At 45.5% G+C, this 20352-nt stretch overlaps 1 protein-coding gene across 3 annotated transcripts in view; it reads left to right on the top strand.

The window, feature by feature from the left end:
- Positions 1-20352, top strand: part of LOC311234340 (uncharacterized protein) — a 107089-nt gene that overhangs the window by 47377 nt on the left and 39360 nt on the right. Inside the window, exon 2 of one of the 3 annotated variants that reach the window (XM_084321489.1) lies at positions 11272-11472. The exons of the other annotated variants lie outside the window; for them this stretch is intronic. The gene's annotated coding sequence lies outside the window, so the exon portion shown is untranslated. The remainder of the gene's footprint in view (positions 1-11271; positions 11473-20352) is intronic. 3 annotated transcript variants of the gene reach the window in all.

Here is a 20352-nt window from a genome sequence, read left to right as displayed (position 1 = left end):
TGTCGGAGGATAGCATGTGATAGTTTCCGGCCTCTCGGACCAACAGTAGGTGGGGTGCGCAACAACCAGGAAGGGAGTTGGGAATTGGCATAACGACTAACAGTGGGATGGGAGAAAAATCGGAAAAAGAGGAGGGGGAAAAAGATAAAAAAATAAAAATTTAAATTAAATGCAGAATGGGTACAATACAGTACGGCTCAATACACACAATTGTTAAGGGGATGCAGACCAGAGAAAGACGTTTGTCTTGTTTACATCAGGGTCCCCCATTTTCAATTCCTAGTGACATTTATGACATACACAACATACATGACATTTATGGCATAGGGACATACATAGAGGTATTTAGTACGGTTACATTTGTGACATATACGATATTCAAATATACAGTACTGTTACCCATAGATCAAATCAAATCAAATTTATTTATAGGGCCCGACAACACACGTTAATGTCCCCATGGGCCGTACAGGTCTTCTTTAAACAAGTCAAGAAGACAACATAACAATAAGATAAGATCCTGACAGAGTATATACATATGATGGGGAGGGGACTGTACATTAGGAGGGGGTGGGTGGGTGGGAGAGAAATATACATACGGTGGGGAGAGAATATAATTATACATACGGTGGGGAGGAGACTGTACATTAGGAGGGGGTGTGGGTGGGGGGGTTTGGACATTTTTACGGTGGCCAGTTTCGAATTACAGCCTCCCGTAGGTGCTCTTTAAGAGCGGTTTTGAATGTGGGTATACGATTCACATTCCTTTACAGCTTTGGGTAGGGCGTTCCACATTGATGTGGCATAATTGCGAAACGTGTTTAGTCCCTTGTTTGAGCCGAATCTGGGTTTAACATGATTTGTTGAGCTTCCTCTGGTGTTGTGGTCGTGGTATTCACTGACCTTTGGGAAGTATTTTGACATGTACATGGGTACCTTAGTCGTATAATGTATGGAGAATTATCCGACGTTTTCCCAATATGTTCATTATTATTATTATTATTATTATTGTTACGAAGGATCAGATTAAACCGAATATATATATTTATTACTTGATATATATTGTATCATATTTGTATATCGTCTGATATCCTTTGTATATTCTTTGTACATATACACAGAATATCCCTTTACCTAGTACAGACCATAATATTTCGTTCTCTTATTGGACAGCGGTCCCTTAGGCGCCACTGCCATACCCCCAAGGTCTAGTTCAAAGTCACCGCCAAAGACATGCCTGGACATGACCGGCTCTGCGCAAGAATACGAGACAGGAATAAGGCTGGTACTAGTTTGTTCACCTAACGTATAAATACGGCGCAGGTGAATACAGAAGTAGAGTTACCCAATAAGTGAAGCCTCACACCACGATACAACGTGCTGTGAAGTAGGGCCCGTTTGGCCCCAAAATAGAGCCTTGAGACCGCGTGCGAATTGATAGCTGAAGTATCAGAGTTTAACGCTGTACCGTCGAGTTCGACCTATTCTATTATTTCAGTAATAGTCTATTTATGTATAGTGTATCGTGCGGCTACCGTTCTACAGTGACCAGCATTACCAACGCTTCCTCGTACCAGCTAGTGTGCTTATCCAGGCTGGGCGGCTTAACCTGGTGCCGTCATCCGAGGAGCCCTAGACGAGGACCGTGTGGATATGTACACTGGATAACCTACCCGACGACTACATAGCCCTTTTCGGCTGGATTATATTTGCTTTGGTCCTGTAGCTGATGGAGCGGAGAATCGTCTACACCCACAATTGTGTGGGATTTACCCTGTGAGGAGCAACGTCGAGCCCGCCTCTAGGACGCCTGAGGCTGGCTAGCTTTCTTCCATGCGGAGCTGCATACCGGAGAATAGCTGTTATTCGTCTGCGGATCAAGAGATTATTGCACCGTCTCCTGTACCTGGAGTCTCCTTATTCTTCGTTGACCCAGACTTTCGTTACCGACAAATCCTCCCCCCTGCTGGCCTACAACCGGAGGGACCCTACTAGTATCTCCCGCTGCCCTACTAGTGTACCATAGATATAATTCCTAAGATACAGGTGGTATTCATTATCTCCTGCATAATATTCTAATGGACTTACGCTCTTGACTTATTCACGCACATTCTTCGCCTTACAAGCGCGACTCTAAGTAAAGTAATGTAATATACTATTATTGCTGCTAATAAATATTATTCTAACCAAGATTTGTGTGGAACCGTGTCATTGTGGAGGTGTTCATCTCATATACCTGTGTACTGTATGGCCAGTAGTAATGTACATAAGACAGTAGTGGTTTAATGATACCATACTTATTTAATACAGTCAGGGAATTGTACCCCTCAGTTACAATTATCATAGGTGACATTTGTTGCAAGCGTTAGTTATTGTCTGGTGCCGCCTAGTGGACACACTTTGGAACGCGCGTTGTGACTCTGGACAGGTAAGCTGCCTCTGCGCCGGCGCGTCGCGCTATTTAAATGACACTCTTGGCCATAGGCCTGTAAGGTGAAAAGCCCTGTGGGCGAACTGACTGGCCAACGGTACGTTGCATTGTATGCGCCGTTTATATTCACAATTACCCTTTCATATATATCTCTAGTTGCTAATGAATACCGTTTTATTTCCCTTTTTGTATAGGTAAATAATCTATCGACTACTATTATAGTCTGTCTTCGCCTACACCCTTTCCAATGGGGACATTTAGTTGACACATTGACTGTGACTGCTAGATAATTGGACAGTGTATCTTGTAGACCAGGCCCATTGCAAGATGCTGTACTCTGTCGTCTACTCTAAGCCATCCTAGGTTGTCAAAGTGGGCAGGGGTGAGGTGGGTTCTAGGGGTAAGGTCAAGTAGAAGTCTGACCAGTTTGTTTTGTGATGTTTGTAATCTTGTTTTTAGCGCCTTTGAGGTGCTTTGGTACCATGAGGTGCAAGCATAGTTATAGTACCCTTGAATGAGTGCTCCTGCCAGAGTCTTCAGGGTATTCTTGTTTACCAGAGAGGAGATCCGGTACAAGAATCTAGTTCGTTGGTTGACTTTTTTTTTATTACATTGGATGCCATTTTGTCACAGGAAAGATTTGCCTCTAGGATGGAACCTAGGTATGTAATTTCATCTTTCCTTGTGACAATATTGTCACCCACTGTAACTGAGAAGCTGTCGGTCTTGCTGAGTTTGTTATTTGATCCGAAGAGAATGGACTCTGTTTTACCCAGGTGTAATGATAGTTTGTTATCAGCGAGCCAGGTGCAGATTCTGCCGAGTTCAGAGCTGAGGGTTTTTTCATGGAATGTTAACCCTTCCTAATTATTTAGGAGCAGTGGGCAGCCACAATCTGGCACCAACTCCAGTTAATGCCTTGGTCAAGAGCAATGGCAGGAGTATGTAGTACCTAGCATGCATGCATTAGCACCCAAAATCACTATGCATGTTCTGTCTGGAGCAAATGTACATTTTCCCTTTTAAACCTTGGTAACCAGGTATCAGAGGTCAGCCACGTTATATTTCACGAGTTCCCCTCCCTTACCTGTACATCGTCTGTAACTGATAGAGTGTCGAGGCCATGGTAGCCACCGTGGCTGTCACCGAGATGCTATGAAGACAGAAAAAACTGTTACAGTAGTATTCTTTTTTGAACGTTTCTATTAAAAATAAATAAATAAAATTTCAAATCCATGGCATTCTATTTATTTTAATTTTTATAAAAAAAATAAAAAATAAAATAAAATAAAAAAAAGAAGAAATATATATATATATATATTTTTTTGCGAGGCCCCCCTTCCCGCGAGGCCCTGTGCGACCGCACTGCTCGCACACCCCCTGAGGCGGCCCTGGGCAAAAAAGTGGTGCATTGTAAAAACAAACGTGCCGTGTTGTGGAAGTGCAAATGCACACAACCAGTGTTTGTGGCAGCAACAGCAAGCACTATTGATTTTGCAAGGTACATTGATTTTCATTCCCGACAGTATGTTCCTTCAGGATGTTTGATCATATTACAAGTACAAGTACAAAAGGATAGCAATGCTTTTATGCACCATACAAAGCTTGAGGGAAAGCCCCACACATCCAGAAACGAGCTCTAAAAAGAATCAGGTGTGTACAACGAAGTCATTCTTCTCAGCCTCTATTTCATAAGTTAGGTATCCTCAGTGTTTATCAAGTGAATCATCTTCAGACTGGTTTATTTGTGTATAGTTCTTTAAATAGAGCCCTTCCCCCTTTCTTTCATGACATGTTTGCCCACAATCACCAAATTCATAATTAATTACCCCACACGTAGCTCCTGTTTGCTTAGACCAGGGGTTCCCCACATTTTTCAGGCCGCGACCCCCAAATAATGGTGTCAGAGAGCCGCGACCCCCACTATTTTATTATAATATATATATATTTTTTTATAAATGGAAATGTATGGTTGAAACATGCAAACATTCAAACGCACACACACACTAATAAGCATTGGAGGCTTTTAACCAGGGCCGGACTGGGGAAATCATTCAGGCCAGGAAATATAGTGCAAAATATAGCCCCAGTCAGGCCACTTTTTAAGCAGGGGGTCTGGGGGTCCCCCACCAGGATTTTCTTTGTTACAAAGACTTCATTTCCTGCATTCTGGTGCAGGATTTTTTTTATTTGTACCCTTTAAATGCCAGTGTTTGTGATGGCATCACAAATTATTGTTAAAAAACAGGCTAGCATATGTATGATTAGCAACAACACTGATTTTGATGGATTTTCGTTTTTTTTGTAATGTCAGATTGAAAAAAATACCATTCTAACCCTTTAAATGCCAGTGTGTGTGATGGCATATATTTGCAATATATCAAATGCAAAGTAGATTTTTCAGGGTGGGATTATTACAGGCTAGCATGTGTCAATGATTAGCAACAACAGTTTTTTGTATGGGTCCCGCCTCCACCAATCACATTCGGCTCACTTTGTGTGTGTGTGTGAGAGCAAGAGAGAGAGAGAGAGAGATAGTTCTCCAACTTGTGTGAGTTGCAGTGATCTCCTGGTTGTTCCCCACCTAGGTTATCTAACTATTGTGCTGCTGCAACTAGCCCCCCCCCCCCCCCCCCCCCCCCCCGGGCTCGAGACCCCCACTTTGGGAACCCCTGGCTTAGACCACACCTTTCACGCACTTCCCAATCCGTGTTTACTCTACCGAGGGTCAAAGTTGTGGAACTCTTTGCCTCCACATATTTTGGAATTTTCTCTTCTGAAGTTCAAAAGAGCACTGAAATCTCAGCTTGTTGTATTTTGTTATTGTATTTTCGCTTTATTGTATTTTCATTATTTGTTTTCTCTATACCTGAAATTGTATGGCATGGGTGCCTGCTTCTGTGTCTATATGACCTGCCTGTGTGTATTGTGAATGAATGTTCCTTGTGTGTGTTGGGGGGGGGGGTTGTGTTTTATGTTGATGTAATATCAGCGTAATTTTGCTTCTTGGTGAATGCCACATGCAAGCCCCTAGCGGGTTTTTAGGCAATTCTCCTTCACATCCCTTTGTGGATTGTATTGCATTATATGTAATTGTTTTTATATGTGTAAATAAACTAAACAAACAAACGAAATCCCCACGAAATCCCCCAATACCCTGTAGTTGTCCTGTGAAATGAGATGGTCTACTCACTGTATCAGTGAATTAGACCTTTCACCCTTTAAACATGGTGACAGGCGATACAATTCCCCTTTGACAGCACCTGGACTGTGACATTTCACAACGTACTGTAATAGGAAACCTAGCTGAAACTCATGGTCTGTATGGTCATAGGCATACACATTATGGATGCATACATGCAAGCTCCTCTTGGGTAGTTTGTTACCTGCTCCTGTGGCTGCAAGTCCCAGAGAGAACTGCAAGTGTCCTCCTCATATACACTGTCCTGGGACTCGGAGGAGGCAATGCCCATGCTGTCCACGGGCGCGCTCTGTTTGGTGCCACCGTCGAGCGGTCGCGGGGGGTAGATATCAGGCACAGAGGCTCTTATTCGTTGGTCCAGTGTTCGTTTATCAGCCATGCTGGATTTCCTCTTGTGCTCGAGTTTTTTGAACAGGGACCGGGTTTTCAGCCCCAGTTCGGCCAGTACTTTGAGCTCCTTAGAGGGCATGCTGACAAGAGGGGGGGGGGGGGGGTGGAGGATCGAGGATGTCTGTCTAGGGTTCAGCTGTCACCGGCGTCTACAGAAATTGACAAAGACAGAGTCAGTTACTGTACATATCAAACTACTGGATTGCAATCAAAATTCACATTTTCATTCCGTGTCTGAAAGATGGACATGAATAATAGTATTTATATTCCAACTCATCAGCATAGGACTGTACAGGATGCTACTGGCAGAACCTCTCCTCACCACACTGAGCCCAAGGAAGTAAAAAAAATACAATATCTGATGAACTAGCAAGTATTTAAAATAGCATGCTCTTTTTTTAAACCCTTACCACAGCATGCCAGCAGAGCTTGCTAGCTGATATCCTCACAGTGGTTATCTACTACAGGCCACAAGTTCTACTCTGGCAGTGAACTGAGGTCATTCACCTAATTTTGAGTCGAGGTCCTACTCTTTTTACATGATGCAACACAAGGGCATTTGATATATCTCACTGTAGAACACAATGTGATAACAGCCAGGCATGCCACCCAAGATTCTCAGCAACTTCTATAGAAGTACGGTTGAGAGTGTCCTTACCAGCTCAATCACAGTCTGGTATGGAAACTGCACTGCTAAGGAGAGGAAGGCACTCCAGCGAGTAATTAAAACTGCTCAGTACATCTCTGGAGCAGCCTTCCCCTCACTACAGGACATTTACTCTACCAGGGCCACCAGGAGAGCACACAACATCATTAAGGACAGCACACACCCCCAACACAGACTCTTCAACCTCCTGCCATCAGTATCAGTATCGATATAGGAGTCTGGAAGCCAGAACTACGAGACTGACAAACAGTTTCTACCCACAGGCCATCAGACTCTTGAATGCCTAGCCCCCCCCCCCCTCCACACACACCTTCTACTATGAACTATGAACTATGAATCACTAAAGACACTTTTTATTTATGAAATGCGAGAATACTTCATAAAGACCCCGGCTGAAAGAAAACAACCACCATCACCAGCTAAGTACCTAGCTTAGCTTCAGTTTAGCTTAACCTAAAAAGACAATTAATAAGGGAAGATGCCGGGACTCGGCTCTCCCACAGAATGTACTAGCTGCATGAGGATGAGTAAGAGGATTATAGAGCTGGAGGCTCGAGTTACTATCCTGCACCAAATCCAACAGGATGAGCGACTCATTGACTCTATTTTTGAAGCTACTACAAATATAGCCAACGATACCATGATTGAGACCTGGCCTAGGCTAGCTACAGTACAGCACCACCCAAAAGACGGTCCCTGGCACAAGCAAGGAGCTAGACCAAAGCAGTGGACCACCGTCAAGGATAAAAGGAGAAATAAATGAACCAGGAACACGACTATTACCTCGCCCCCGGTACCGCCAGGAAATAGTTTCAACCTACTCTCGGAAACATGCATATCAACACCAAAAGCAAAGAGACATAGAAGCGTGGCTAACGATGCTAGCAAAGCAAACAGCGAGCGGAACGGAGCTCACGCTAACGACGCTAATAGCAGGAATACCGGAGCTCACGCTAACACTAGCGAAGCAAACAGCTTGCATGCCGGAGCTCACGCTAATGCTAGCGAAGCTAACAGCCGGCACATCGGAGCACACGCTAATGACGAGACGGCGAGGAAAACAGAGCCACGAGCGACACGGCTAGCAAACACGACCCAGACCGAGCTAACGGCTAACAGCGAAGAGACTACCATGCGCAGAGGAGAACGTTGCGGTAGCCAACGCCGAAGGTACGGGACCAGCGTTAACATGCCGGCTATTGAGAAGGCTAGCGAGGCTTCACCAAGGCCACAGGACTGTGGTAAGAACCGGCAGACTAGGCCTAGCCCAAAAACAAACGGCCCCAAAACTGTTGGAAAGAAAAATGCTAACCTCACACAGAAAACAGACTGCATACTGATTGGAGATTCCACAACAAGGTATGTGGAGATGCTTAAAACCTATCTCTTTGTTCAGGCATTTCACTGATAGATATCTGCTACCACCTAGTGGCAAGAGGAAACATCAGGGATATCCTGACACAACTTGTACTTACCTGCACTATTCTTACCCTGCCTACTCTTATACACTGCCTATCAAATTCATGTGTCGGTTATCACACCTTTTACTTCTTACTGATGACTATTTTTAAACTGAATCATTTTAAACAATTTTTATTATTTGCTAGATCCAAATGTGAAACACTGTGATTATTTGTATTACTGAATAGAGAGCCTATTAGGATACTAGATCCTAATGTGAAACACTGTGATTTACCATACCTTGCTATGCTCGCTCATGCCTGTATTTTTTATGTCCGTTCTAATTTATAATTTTTAGACAATTTTTAAACTGAATCATTTTAAACTATTTTTATTATTTGTGTTACTGAAAACTGTAAGCGGAGAGCCTATTGGAATGCTAGATCCTAATGTGAAACACTGTGATTTGCCATACCTTGCTACCTGTCTATCTTTTTTATGCCCGCTTATGCCTGTATTTTTTACTGTTGTGAAGCACTTTGAACTGCAACCTCTGTATGAAAAGTGCTATACAAATAAAGTTATTATTATTATTATTATTATTATTATTATTATTACTTTTAACTGCTGCTATGACCCACTGTCACCTCCATTCACATGATCGGAATGTGCAATGTAACTCACTGTGCCTTGTTGTATTGTATATATATTTTTATCTATTTTATCTTATTTTCTAGCACTCGCTTGTATTAAGTACTGTCGTGTGATTTTTTTTGTGAAGGGTGGACTAGCAAAGTAATATTTTCATTGTATGGCAAACTGTCGTTTTAACTGTGCATATGACAATAAACAATCTTGAATCTTACTCAAAATAAGCAACACACACACACATACTCTGTCAGGATATATGGGTAACAGTACTGTATATTTGCATATCGTATATGGCACAAATGTAACAGTACTAAATACCTGTATGTCATCTATGTCCCTATGCCATAAATGCCATGTATGTTGTGTATGTCATAAATGTCACTATGAATTGAAAATGGGGGACCCTGATGTAAACAAGACAAACATCTTTATCTGGTCTGCATCCCCTTAACTTACTTAATACCTTGTGTATTGAGCCGTACTGTATTGTACCCATTCTGCAATCTGTTAAATAAAGTTTTCATTCATTCATTCACACCAAAATCTGGCCAAATCTGCCCACTATTCCACGAGGTATTAATAATAATAATAATAATAATAATAATAATAATAATAATAATAATAATAATAATAATAATAATAATAATAATAATAATAATAATAATAATAATAATAATGGATTGGATTTATATAGCGCTCTTCTCTGACTCAGAGCGCTTCACAGAGTCCATTATTCGTTCATACACAGTCATACCGGTGGTGGTAAGCTACAATTGCAGCCAGAGCTGCCCTGAGGCAGACTCACGGAAGCGTGGCGAATAATCATCGCCTACGGCCCCTCCGACCACCACCAACATTCATTCACATGCATACACATTCATACGAGGCAAGTAGGTTAAGTGTCTTGCCCAAGGACACAACGGCAATGGGATGTACATGGGCTTGAGGCGAGCGGGATTCGAACCACCAACCCTTCGATCATTGGACGCCCCGCTCTACCCCTGAGCCACGCCGCCCCACGTACAGCAGCAACCAAACCCCCCGGACCCTCTTCTCCACTTTAAGAAATGCCTCCAACCCCCGGACAATAACACAATAACACACCCTCCTCCCCCAACCTCTGCAACTCGTTTCCCCACTCCACTGAGAGATTACCTGTCATTTAGCATAGCCTCATAGTATGGTGAATGCAAACGACAAGCCAGAGCTACAGTACAGGTAGAAGACCACCCCCCCCCCCCCCCCCCCCCAAAGTGGGAGAAAGATAGGAATAAGATTTGTGCTGCTGCAGCCCTGAATGCAAACAGTGAGTAGGGTAATATTAGTTGTATAGGGTTGCAACGGTTCAGAAACATAGGTACTGGTAAATCTACTTGGGAAATTCTGCCAATTTGAATTAGTAGTAGTAGTAAATATATATTTATTACTAGAAGATGCACTACATCTCTACCTCTTTTTTTGCATTTTGTAATTTAGTTTTGCATATTGTATATTTTGTATAGTGTTTGGGCTTTATTCTTTTTTACTGTATGAAGCACAATCTCAGGAGGCTCAGAGAACCAATAATTTCACTGTAATGTACATACCTTATATGTGACAAATAAAACAAAACATGAAACTAGTAGTAGTAGTAGTAGTAGTAGTAGTAGTAGTAGTAGTAGTAGTAGTAGTAGTAGTAGTAGTAGTAGTAGTAGTAGTAGTAGTAGTAGTAGTAGTAGTAATAATATTTGTATTCATTATTATTATTATTATTCATTTCATTCATTATTCATCACACACAATACAATATGCACAATCATTCCAGACTGTCAATGGTCTTTGATTTTGGCAGTGACTGAAAAGGTAAAGGCTGAGGCATAATGCTTATATATGCCTGTTTTATATTCTTATCAAATTAATCCTCCAAAACAAAAACAAAAAAGGAGACACGAGAGTGATAATGGTTGTTTTGAATGTGGAAAGTGGAAACACATAACACTAAAGATGGCAGCAACGACTTAAAAACTAAACTTAAAAATAAACATTCTACATTGGTGTAGTATGACCAAATTGGGATATGTTCACCATTTCTGGGCAAAATGGTTTGCCATACATGAAGGCTACACTTAAATTTCAAACCAATGATAGAGCCTTAAAGGGATATTTCACTTTAGTAGAACTTGTCAAAAATCAGTAAGCTAGCGTCCACTGTCCACTGTCAATACCACCATTCCTCCCAGGTGTCAGTTTCCTCATTCACTTCACTACATTTTAAGGACCAAGTCTAAATGTAATACTACTTAATAATAAACAAACTATACAGCAATATTATTCTGTGTCAAAGGTATTTGTTTTAGCTAAAGTTGCCATTTTCAAATGATCAGTAAATAAAATGTTACCTGAGGTGTAGTTTGACCAAATTTAGAATCTTTCTTCCAGGTAATAAATCTGCATAGACTTGTCTAATGCACTCACCTCTATGTGGTCATGAAATGCTTTGAGAGGCTGGTCAAGGACTACATCTGTGCCTCCCTCCTTTCAACACCATAGTTCCCACCAGACTGGTTGACAAGCTGATCTATCTGGGTCTGAGCTCCGCCCTGAGTGCCTGGATCCTGGACTTTCTGAGTGACAGGCCCCAGGCGGTGGTGGGTCATACCTCCAACTCACCCTGAGCATCGTGTCCCCCCAGGGCTGTGTTCTCAGCTCCCTGCTGTATCCACTGCAGGGGCGTCGTTCTGGTATGGCAAGGTATGGCACTCGCCATACCTTGGCAAAAAAAAATAAAATGTATTACAATTTTTTATGTTGATTTAGAATTCGAATGTCAACATTATGAACGAAGCTTCGAACTATTCGGTACAGCCCTAGCATGTTTTGATATTGTCAATTATCTCACTTTTACTAGGTGACTTTTACTGTGACTAACTGAAATATGCCCAAAAAAAAAAAAATTGACATAGGGACGTTTTTCAATCAAAGGGCAGCAGAGACAAGTGATAAAGGGACACAGGTAGGGTCTTACAATGGCTTAGTGATTATAACAGTGCAGTTCAGCATTCAGTAAGCCATACTTTTTGTGAATGTGTTTTTGATACTACATTCTGTTGAACACACACCTCAAAACCGTACCTAAGGAAAATTGGCTCAATTGCAAGAAAAGTAATAGTTATGATATTACATTCTGCATAATTCGTATGCAAAATATTGTGGTTCCCTGCTTTAGTCTGTTGACATAATTCTATACTAAAAATGCTTGTGTAGTCCTGTGTCATACCTAAATGTCATATAACTGAATTGTATAGAAACAACTCACCAAAAGTGACTATTGCACAACTGATTTGACAAAAAAAAATCCACCAAGGGGGGGAAACACCCCCTTCACCCCCCCACCCCTCCCTCCTCGCCATACCTTGCCTTTTACTGAAACAACGCCACTGATTGACTGTACACACATGACTGTGTGGCCAGGTTCAGCTCCAACTCCATAGTGAAGTTTGCTGACGAGCGACACAGTGGTGGTGGGGCTGATCTCTAACAACGACGAGAAGGCCTACCGGGAGGAGGTTGATGTACTGGCACGCTGGTGCCGGGATAACAGCCTACTCCTGAACATTGGTAAAACCAAGGAGCTGATCGTGGATTTTAGGAGAATACAGCAGGGGACACACGCCACTGTGGATAAATGGGGCTATCGTGGACAGGGTGAGCAGTTATGTAAGTACCTGGGAGTCCACATCACAGAGGATCTGACATGGACAACACACATAGACTCTGTGGTAAATAAGGCATAAGGCAAAACAGCGCCTGAGACAATTAAGGAAGTTCAGAGTATCGGGGAAGATACTCCACTCCTTCTATTCCGGGGCGGTAGAGAGCATTCTGACTGGAAACATCACTGCCTGGTTTGGAAACAGCACGGCCCAGGACAGGAAGGCCCTACAGAGAGTGGTGCGCTCAGCAGAGCGTACTACGGGTATTGCACTACCACCCCTGCAGGACTTATATAACAGGAGGTGCAAATCCAGAGCCTGCAGAATAATGAAAGACCCCCACCACCCCAACAACAGCCTGTTCAAGCTGCTGCGGTCAGGCAAGTGTGGGACCCTCTCGAAAACGAGATACTGTATCTCAATGTGGTTTTCCCAATAAAATAATTTCAATATAAGTGCCTACGCACACACGCAGCAAGAACAGAGAGACTAAGGCTCAGCTTCTTCCCCCAGGCCATCAGAACATTGAACACTGAACTCTCCACACACAAGTACACATGAGCACACACATACACACACACAACACACATTCTGCATTCACTCACACACAAACGGTCATTTTAAACACAATGGAGAGAACACTTTAGGAACGAGGAAAATAAAGGTCACTTTAAGGAAAGAACTGATGTGGTTCTTGTATAGTTTAGAAATAGCAAGGATAGTATAAGGATATAGAGTAAAAACGGTATATTGTATAGTAGTGTACATAGGACCCAGTGCCTTCATTCGTAGCTATACATTGTATTGCATTATCTCAGGACTTTAACATGCCTATTTTATCATGCCTATTTTATGTCTATTTTATTACCTGTTTATTATGTCTATTTTATTATTTAGTATTATTGCATAGTGGCATGGCCACCCGCATTTCACTGTATGCCCTGGTAATATGTGATGAATAAACCTCTTGAATCTTGAATCTAATGCCAAAACAACACACAGGGTAGTGTCGCCGCAAAGCAGTTATATTTCGTATTTGCATCGCGTCCCGCTCTGAGCCTTACGAGATACTCCTATCTCCTGTGATACCTAATGTATCTCCCACGAATAAAAAACACATGCACCCCACCTGTATGGGGCCCCGCCCCTTATGGTGGCACCGCCCATATAACCATGACTCTGGTCATGAAACACCCTTCCTCTATTTTCGTCCCAGCGTATTGGATGCGTGCACCATACGAGCTAGCGGAATGAAAAGATTAAGGAAGATTAATAATGTTGGAAGCTTACCGGAGGTTGCTGGCCCCTGGCATCTTCGACGCATGTTTTCGGCGACACGATGGGCCTGTGTTGATGTTCCTCGTTTGATGACTGCACATCGAGGTTCAGCTGTACAAGGCTGGCTGTCGGGCCAGCTTGTACTCAGGTAGGCCCTGTGTCTTCAGGCATGGGTATTAGTGTTAGTAATGCTGGTTTGTTTTGTTAACACAACCATGTTGTGTGTTGGCGCTGGGGGCAGGATGGTTTGGTGAACGTTCTCTGCAGGGAACGGTTTCCAAGCTGTCTTGGGCGTGCTGCTAAAACATCTAAAGCTATGCTACATGCTATCGCTACTGCCGCATGCTATCACTACTGCTAATTGCTATGCTGTTTTAATGTCTCCGCCGTGAGATGTTGTCACTCTCCCGCCTCTTGCCCGGTTCATCAATGAAGGTCAGTCGGTAGCTGTTGTGGGGTTTTTGAGTTCTATTTACCTTTTTCGGGTGAATGGGTTGACAACGGGGTAGGTCGTGGCTAGGTTCCTAGCCAGGTATTTTACCTTGTGTTCCGGCGGGGTTTGTTGAACGGTGTTCCCATCTGGGTTGGCGTCGGGTAGTGGGGCTATGGGTCCAGCCGACATGATAAACATGTTGCGTGTCTGTGCACAGGCAATTGTTGTCTTGGGTCCCACATTGCCTGGCGTTAGGCTGCAGTAGTATAAGGGCAGGGCCGCCTGGGAGAAATGTGAGGCCCTGTGCGTTTTTAGACGCGAGGCCCCCCATCTCCTGGGGCGGCCCTGTGTAGGGGGCTATTGTTTCGTTTTGTCACTCTGCTATGAGAAGGTCTGTCTTGCTACAGCTTTCTCTCCTCTCAAACCATTCATACTGACGGTCAATCGGTATACTGGGGGAGTAGTGCGGGGGGGGGCTTTGTTTACCTTTTTTGGTAAATGGGCTAAACTAGGGCTGGTGTTCTGTTGTGAATATTTTGAATGAAGACGGGTCTGGTCCGTCTCCCCTTAACTTTGTGTGTATGGGTTTGCTCATTCTACAGTTTTTGTGGTTTAGCTCTTTTATTCATTTAACCTTTTCATGGTGCACACCACAGTGGTGGGTGCTGTTTGCAATCACCACTGGTGCTCCATGTTAACGTCAGTCCTTTGTTTTTGATATATTGAAACAATGCCCCGCCCGGCCGACACCTTGGGTGGGTCGGCCTGGCGAGTGGCTGGTGGGCTGTTAAGGCTTGTACCGCCACGGTATGGAATTGGCAACGATTAGAACTGTGTTCGAATTGGTGTTTTTTCTATTAAAAAAAAAAATGGCGTCTGGTGGAGGGGCCTTGAGGGCCAGCCGACGTCGACACATCGCGCGAGGTTGTTGACGTTATTAGCTTTGACCCAGCCGCAAGCTATAACCGCTCAGGGTTCCCCTCTCCGCAGGGGATTTTGGTCTTCTGCTGGAGCGCGGGCGGTATTGTCCTAGGCCCTACACCGCCTCACACCGCGCAGCCAGAAGAAGAGAGAGCACGGCCTCGTCAGCGGCGATGACGGGGCCCTCGACAGGCGGCCATGTTTTTCCCCCGCCAGAGGTATCCTGGGCGTTGATTCGACAGGTGTCCACAAGGCCGACAGCCTTGGCGGCCGAGGGATCGGCCATGTAGGATGGGTTCGGCTTGAACAAACAAGCCGTCACCGTCCTGCCGCGAGCAGCCCGCTCTCCGATCACTCCCTTCCCCAACACCAGCGGAAGAAGTGGGCTCTGATTGTTTCCTTTGGCTGCGGGCCGCGTGCCTTCGTTGATGCGCGGGCGGCCCCCCCTTTTCGCTTCTCATGGGGACAGGGGCTGACACCCAGTTGATGGCTGAGCCTGGGTCTGTCCGTGAGAATGTTGTGCTGTCAAGCGGCTCCCACACCTTGAACTGTGTTGGTTGAGCCTGGTGTTACGTCTGTCAACTTAAGTGTTGTCAGCAGGGGGGCTCGAAACCTTTTGAGGCACACAGTGCGGGCTTCCCCGGCCTCGCCTTCGCCAGGCCAGGTATCATGTTGGTGCCTCCCACTCCTGAAATATTGGCAAGTGGTCGCAGCTCACATGGTTTGGGGTGGTAGTAATATCACTGCAGGGCTACGGTGTGTAGGAACCCATGGGGGCCTTACACCTTGCATGTCCGGCTGCAGAACAACTCCTTCAGCATGTTCTGGAGGGGTGTTCAGTGGGGGGGCTTTTTTGATCGGAAGCCCCCCGTATCAGACAGGCCCTTTCTGTCGGGGTTCCCCCTTGGGTGCGATTGCCTCGTGGGTGGTGTCAGGGTCAGGTGTTCCGACACGGAACGCGCTCCTCGCACGGTTCCAGGGTTGTCTTCGCACAGCGGGGGGGACCGGGCCAACTATCTACAGTTCCTGGCGGACCTGCGCCACGTGACGGCGGGTGCGTTGGGAGTGTCGTCACATATGACTACGGCAGTACCATATGTCGAGGTAGATGGAGAGAATGGTGAGGCGGGGACTTGTGTTTACACAACCCCACCCGTTTTCAGGTTTGGTACAGACCCTGTTGTCGGGGTCTCCAGCAGGGACAGCTCTGGTCGACGAGATCCAATCTCTGTGGACGAAGCAAGCCATCGTCGTGGAGTTCTCCTCCCGGTGTTCTCTGCCCGAGAAGTCGGGAGGGAGGGGTGTAAGACCCAGGCTGGACCTGTCCCATGGGAAGGTTCAGCATTTTTTGGATCGTCTCCTACCTGTTGAACACTGTCAGGTGGGGGTCTGGTTCTCCTCCATAGACCTGTAGGATGCGTATGCGCATCCCCGATCTTCCATCCTAGGGCTTACCTACGCTTCCTTTGCAGGGTTAGCGTATGAGTACCAGAGGCTGCCGTTCGGTTTTCTCTGGCTCCCCGCATCTTCACCAAGTGCGTGGAGGCCGCACTGGGGCCTCTGCGTCATCCGGGGTTACGGAGTGTTCTGCCCTGATGACGTTCTGGTCCTTCGCGGTCAAGGTGGATCGTCAGGTCTCGTACCAGGCAGGTCTCTACCAGCCTGGGGTTGCTGTAGACTGGATGTAGAGTATTCCTCTTCCCAGTCAACGGTTGGAGGGCTATGGGCATCCATCTCAGAGCGTGTTGTCAACACGCTCGGGAGGTTCCGTCCTAGGACGGTTACGGCGCTGTCTCACGTCGCGTTTTCACCGACGCCTCCCTCGCTGGTGATGCGTCGGGCCAACGCAGTAGGGGGCAGCTGGCAAACCATGCTGCCCGGTCTGCGCTACGTTCAATGTGTTGGTGTTGAAAGCGGTCCTTCTGGTCCACAAATGGTGTTGATCAGGACGGACGATACGACGTCAGTGTCGTGTATCGACAGACAGGGAGGAGTACGCTCCCCCTGTCTGCACCAGGCGGCGGGCGGCTGGCTATGGGCGTCCTCCATCTGCGCGGCCTAAGGGCTCCCCACATCCCCGGCAGGGAGAATGTGGGTGCAGGTGTACTGTCGCGGGGCGGCCCTCATCCTGACGGGTGAGGATTGCGTCTGGACATGGCCAGGCAGGTCTGGGACCGATGCCGTGCCGCCAGGGATTCTTCCCCATACATCTGTTAGGTCAGTTGTTGGGACGGGTACGTTGAGGGGCGCAGGTTCTTGATCCTGATGGTGTTACCATCTGGAATGCGCATGCTCCCTCCACTGTCGTGCTTACGCGGGCAGATGACGTATGTTCCAAGTGTGGTGTAAGGCGGGGGGCCGGGACTCAGTCTCCTGCCCCCTGGATGCTGTCCTTAGTTACCTCCAGTCTCTCCTTGATAGACTGTCGGCTTCGACGGTGAGGGTATATGCAGCAGCTATATCCTCCTATCATGAGGGGTTTGAGGGGATGTCTTGTTCAGCCACCCTCTTGTGAAGCGTTTCCTGCTTGGCGCTCGACGCGTTAAGCCAGTGCAACGCTCCTTGGCTCCGACTTGGGATCTTCAATTGGTCCTCGGTCGGTTGTCCTTGGCCCCGTTTGAGCCGCTCGAGCAGGCGCCGTTGGGACAGCTGTCCTTCAGGACCGCGTTCCTTCTGGCTGTCACTTCCGCTAAACGCGTAGGTGAGCTCTGTGCTCTCTCGGTACGTCCAGAGTGCCTATCTTTTCGGACCGTTTGCGGTGTCACTCTGCGACCTAATCCTGCTTTCGTGCCTAAGAATATCCGGAGTTCCTTCCGCTCCCGGGATATTGTGGTTCAGGCGTTTCGTCCTCCTCCTCACACTAGTGAGTTAGATGCGGGCCTTCACCTGTCATGTCCAGTCCGTGCTTGGGGATTTACCTCAGCCGTACTCAGGATTTCAGGGTTACCGACCAGCTTTTTGTCTGTTACGGTGGGGCTCGTGCTGGTAAGGCACTGTCGGAGCAGCGCCTGTCCCATTGGTTGTGCGAGGGTGTTACCCTCTGCTACACGTTGGCTGGGCAGGATCCCCCTGGGGGCGTCAGGGCGCACTCCACTCGTGGGGTGGCTGTCTCTGCCGCTCTCCTGGGTGGGGCCTCGGTGGAGGCCATCTGTGCTGCAGCTTCATGGTCCTCCCCGGGCTCCTTTGTAAGGTTTTCCTCATGGACATGACCGGGGGTTCTGTCTCCCAGGCGGTTCTGGGGTCTGTGGCCTTTCCTGCTTCCCGTCCTTTGGTCGGGTAGCAGGAGTATATGGGTATGGGCCGCAGTGTGTTGAGTCACACGTGGTTCCGCCTGTACGGTGTGTTCAAGGGGTTCTAGTTCCCTCTTGTTCGCATTCAGGTGGAGTTGACTGCGCCCCCCCTTCGTTAGGAAGGATGGGGTGACAGGGCTCCCCGCACCCCTTGATGTGGGCTTACGGGTCCTCAGGGGGTACATCTGTCGGGTCTCGCGCCCGCTCTTCCCCATTATCTCGTAAGGCTCAGAGCGGGACGCGATGCAAATACGAAATATAACGATAGGTTATGTAGATAACCTAGTTATATTAGTATTGGCTAAGCGTCCCGCTCTGCGCGCCCTGAGTTCCCTCTTGAGGGATCTTTTCCTGGGACGGGTTTTGGCGAGGAAGGGTGTTTCATGACCAGAGTCATGGTTATATGGGCGGTGCCACCATAAGGGGCGGGGCCCCATACAGGTGGGGTGCATGTGTTTTTTATTCGTGGGAGATACATTAGGTATCACAGGAGATAGGAGTATCTCGTAAGGCTCAGAGCGGGACGCTTAGCCAATACTAATATAACTAGGTTATCTACATAACCTATCGTTCTCTCTTGCTACATGAATGTCATTGTGACATCCTCACCTCAACATATCACTAGTTAGTAGGGTCATCTGTGGCACTTCCGTGACCGTGGAGAGCGAAGGTCCGTTTCTCAATGGATTTGTCATCTAGGAGGGTTAAAGGGGAACTATCTTATAAATGGCCTTTTTCAGTGTTTAGCATTGTTTCCTAGCTATGTGGGCTTATATTAATATGATCTATGTCTCTAATTCTCATATTGGCGCATTCTTCCAATTCTCCTCTCTGAACTGAGTCATCTGAAAATGTGCTGATTTGTGATGTCAGAGAGACACCGCTGCATGATAATGTTCAGGCGAGGCAGTGGTTTACCATTGTGGTTGGAGGCCAGGCTCAAAACGGCTGAAAATGCTGGACTTGATTAGAAATACAAAACAATGAATTAAATTTTTTTTTTAATTACAGAGGTGTTCCATAAACTCACAGGAATTGTGTAAAAGTGCCCAAATAGTGAAAGAAATAGTAAAATAGTTCCCCTTTAATAAACAAATTTAGCCAGGGTGTATTTTTTAAAAAGGCGGGGACATTTTGTGAGAGACCAAATCCAAAATGGCTGCTGTGGAAATTAACTTTTTAATGGTTTGACCTACTGTATATGCACAATACATGGTTTCAGAGCTTATTTTGTTCAATGAATACATATTTGGTGTTTATATAATGATTTGACCTATTGTTGACCTTCAAATGCAAGATGGCTGCCAATTTTGAGCTCCAAAAGGGATTTTCTTTCAAAATCGTCACAGAGCCTTCATATTAGGCTCTAATGAAAGCTCTGCTCATGATGAGTTGAATAATATACAGTATAAGTACACAGAAGTAATCTCTGAGGTCAATAAAATCAATGTTTGTGTGTAAACAACAGTTGCTGATTTGCGGTTTTCCATTAAATAGGGTATGGCTACTGAGAATATGGTATCCAGTTCATCCCATCACATTTTCATAATGAACCAAAAATAATTTTGCACTATAGCCTAACATAAAATAGTATTCTGTATGCAAATCTAGCAAGGTTAGTTGCTTGAGCTGAATTTAACCCTTGTGCGCTGCTTATTTATTTATCTTACTTTGATGTTAACAAAAACTCTGGGTCCGAATGGACCCGTTGTGTAACTCATTACCAACCACCCCAAAAAAATAAGGATTATTATCCAGTTTTGTTTTGTACTTCATTACTAACTTATCATAACCAGTCCCCATATCAAACCTTATTTTATATGTCCCCATATAGACACAATATACCTATTTATTCAATCGAAAATAGGATTATATTCATTCATGCTGTTCCCCATATTGAAGAAAATGGGTAAATATTTATGCAATCTGACTATAACAGGCTAATATATGAAGACACTTTATTTTAATTTTTTTTATTGATCTTTTTCCCCCTCCT

Source organism: Notolepis coatsorum, assembly GCF_963971535.1.
Source record: "Notolepis coatsorum genome assembly, chromosome: 1".
Taxonomy (NCBI): Eukaryota; Metazoa; Chordata; class Actinopteri; order Aulopiformes; family Paralepididae; genus Notolepis; species Notolepis coatsorum.
Note: the sequence above shows the minus strand (reverse complement) of the source record. Positions and strands in the feature narration are given on the sequence as shown.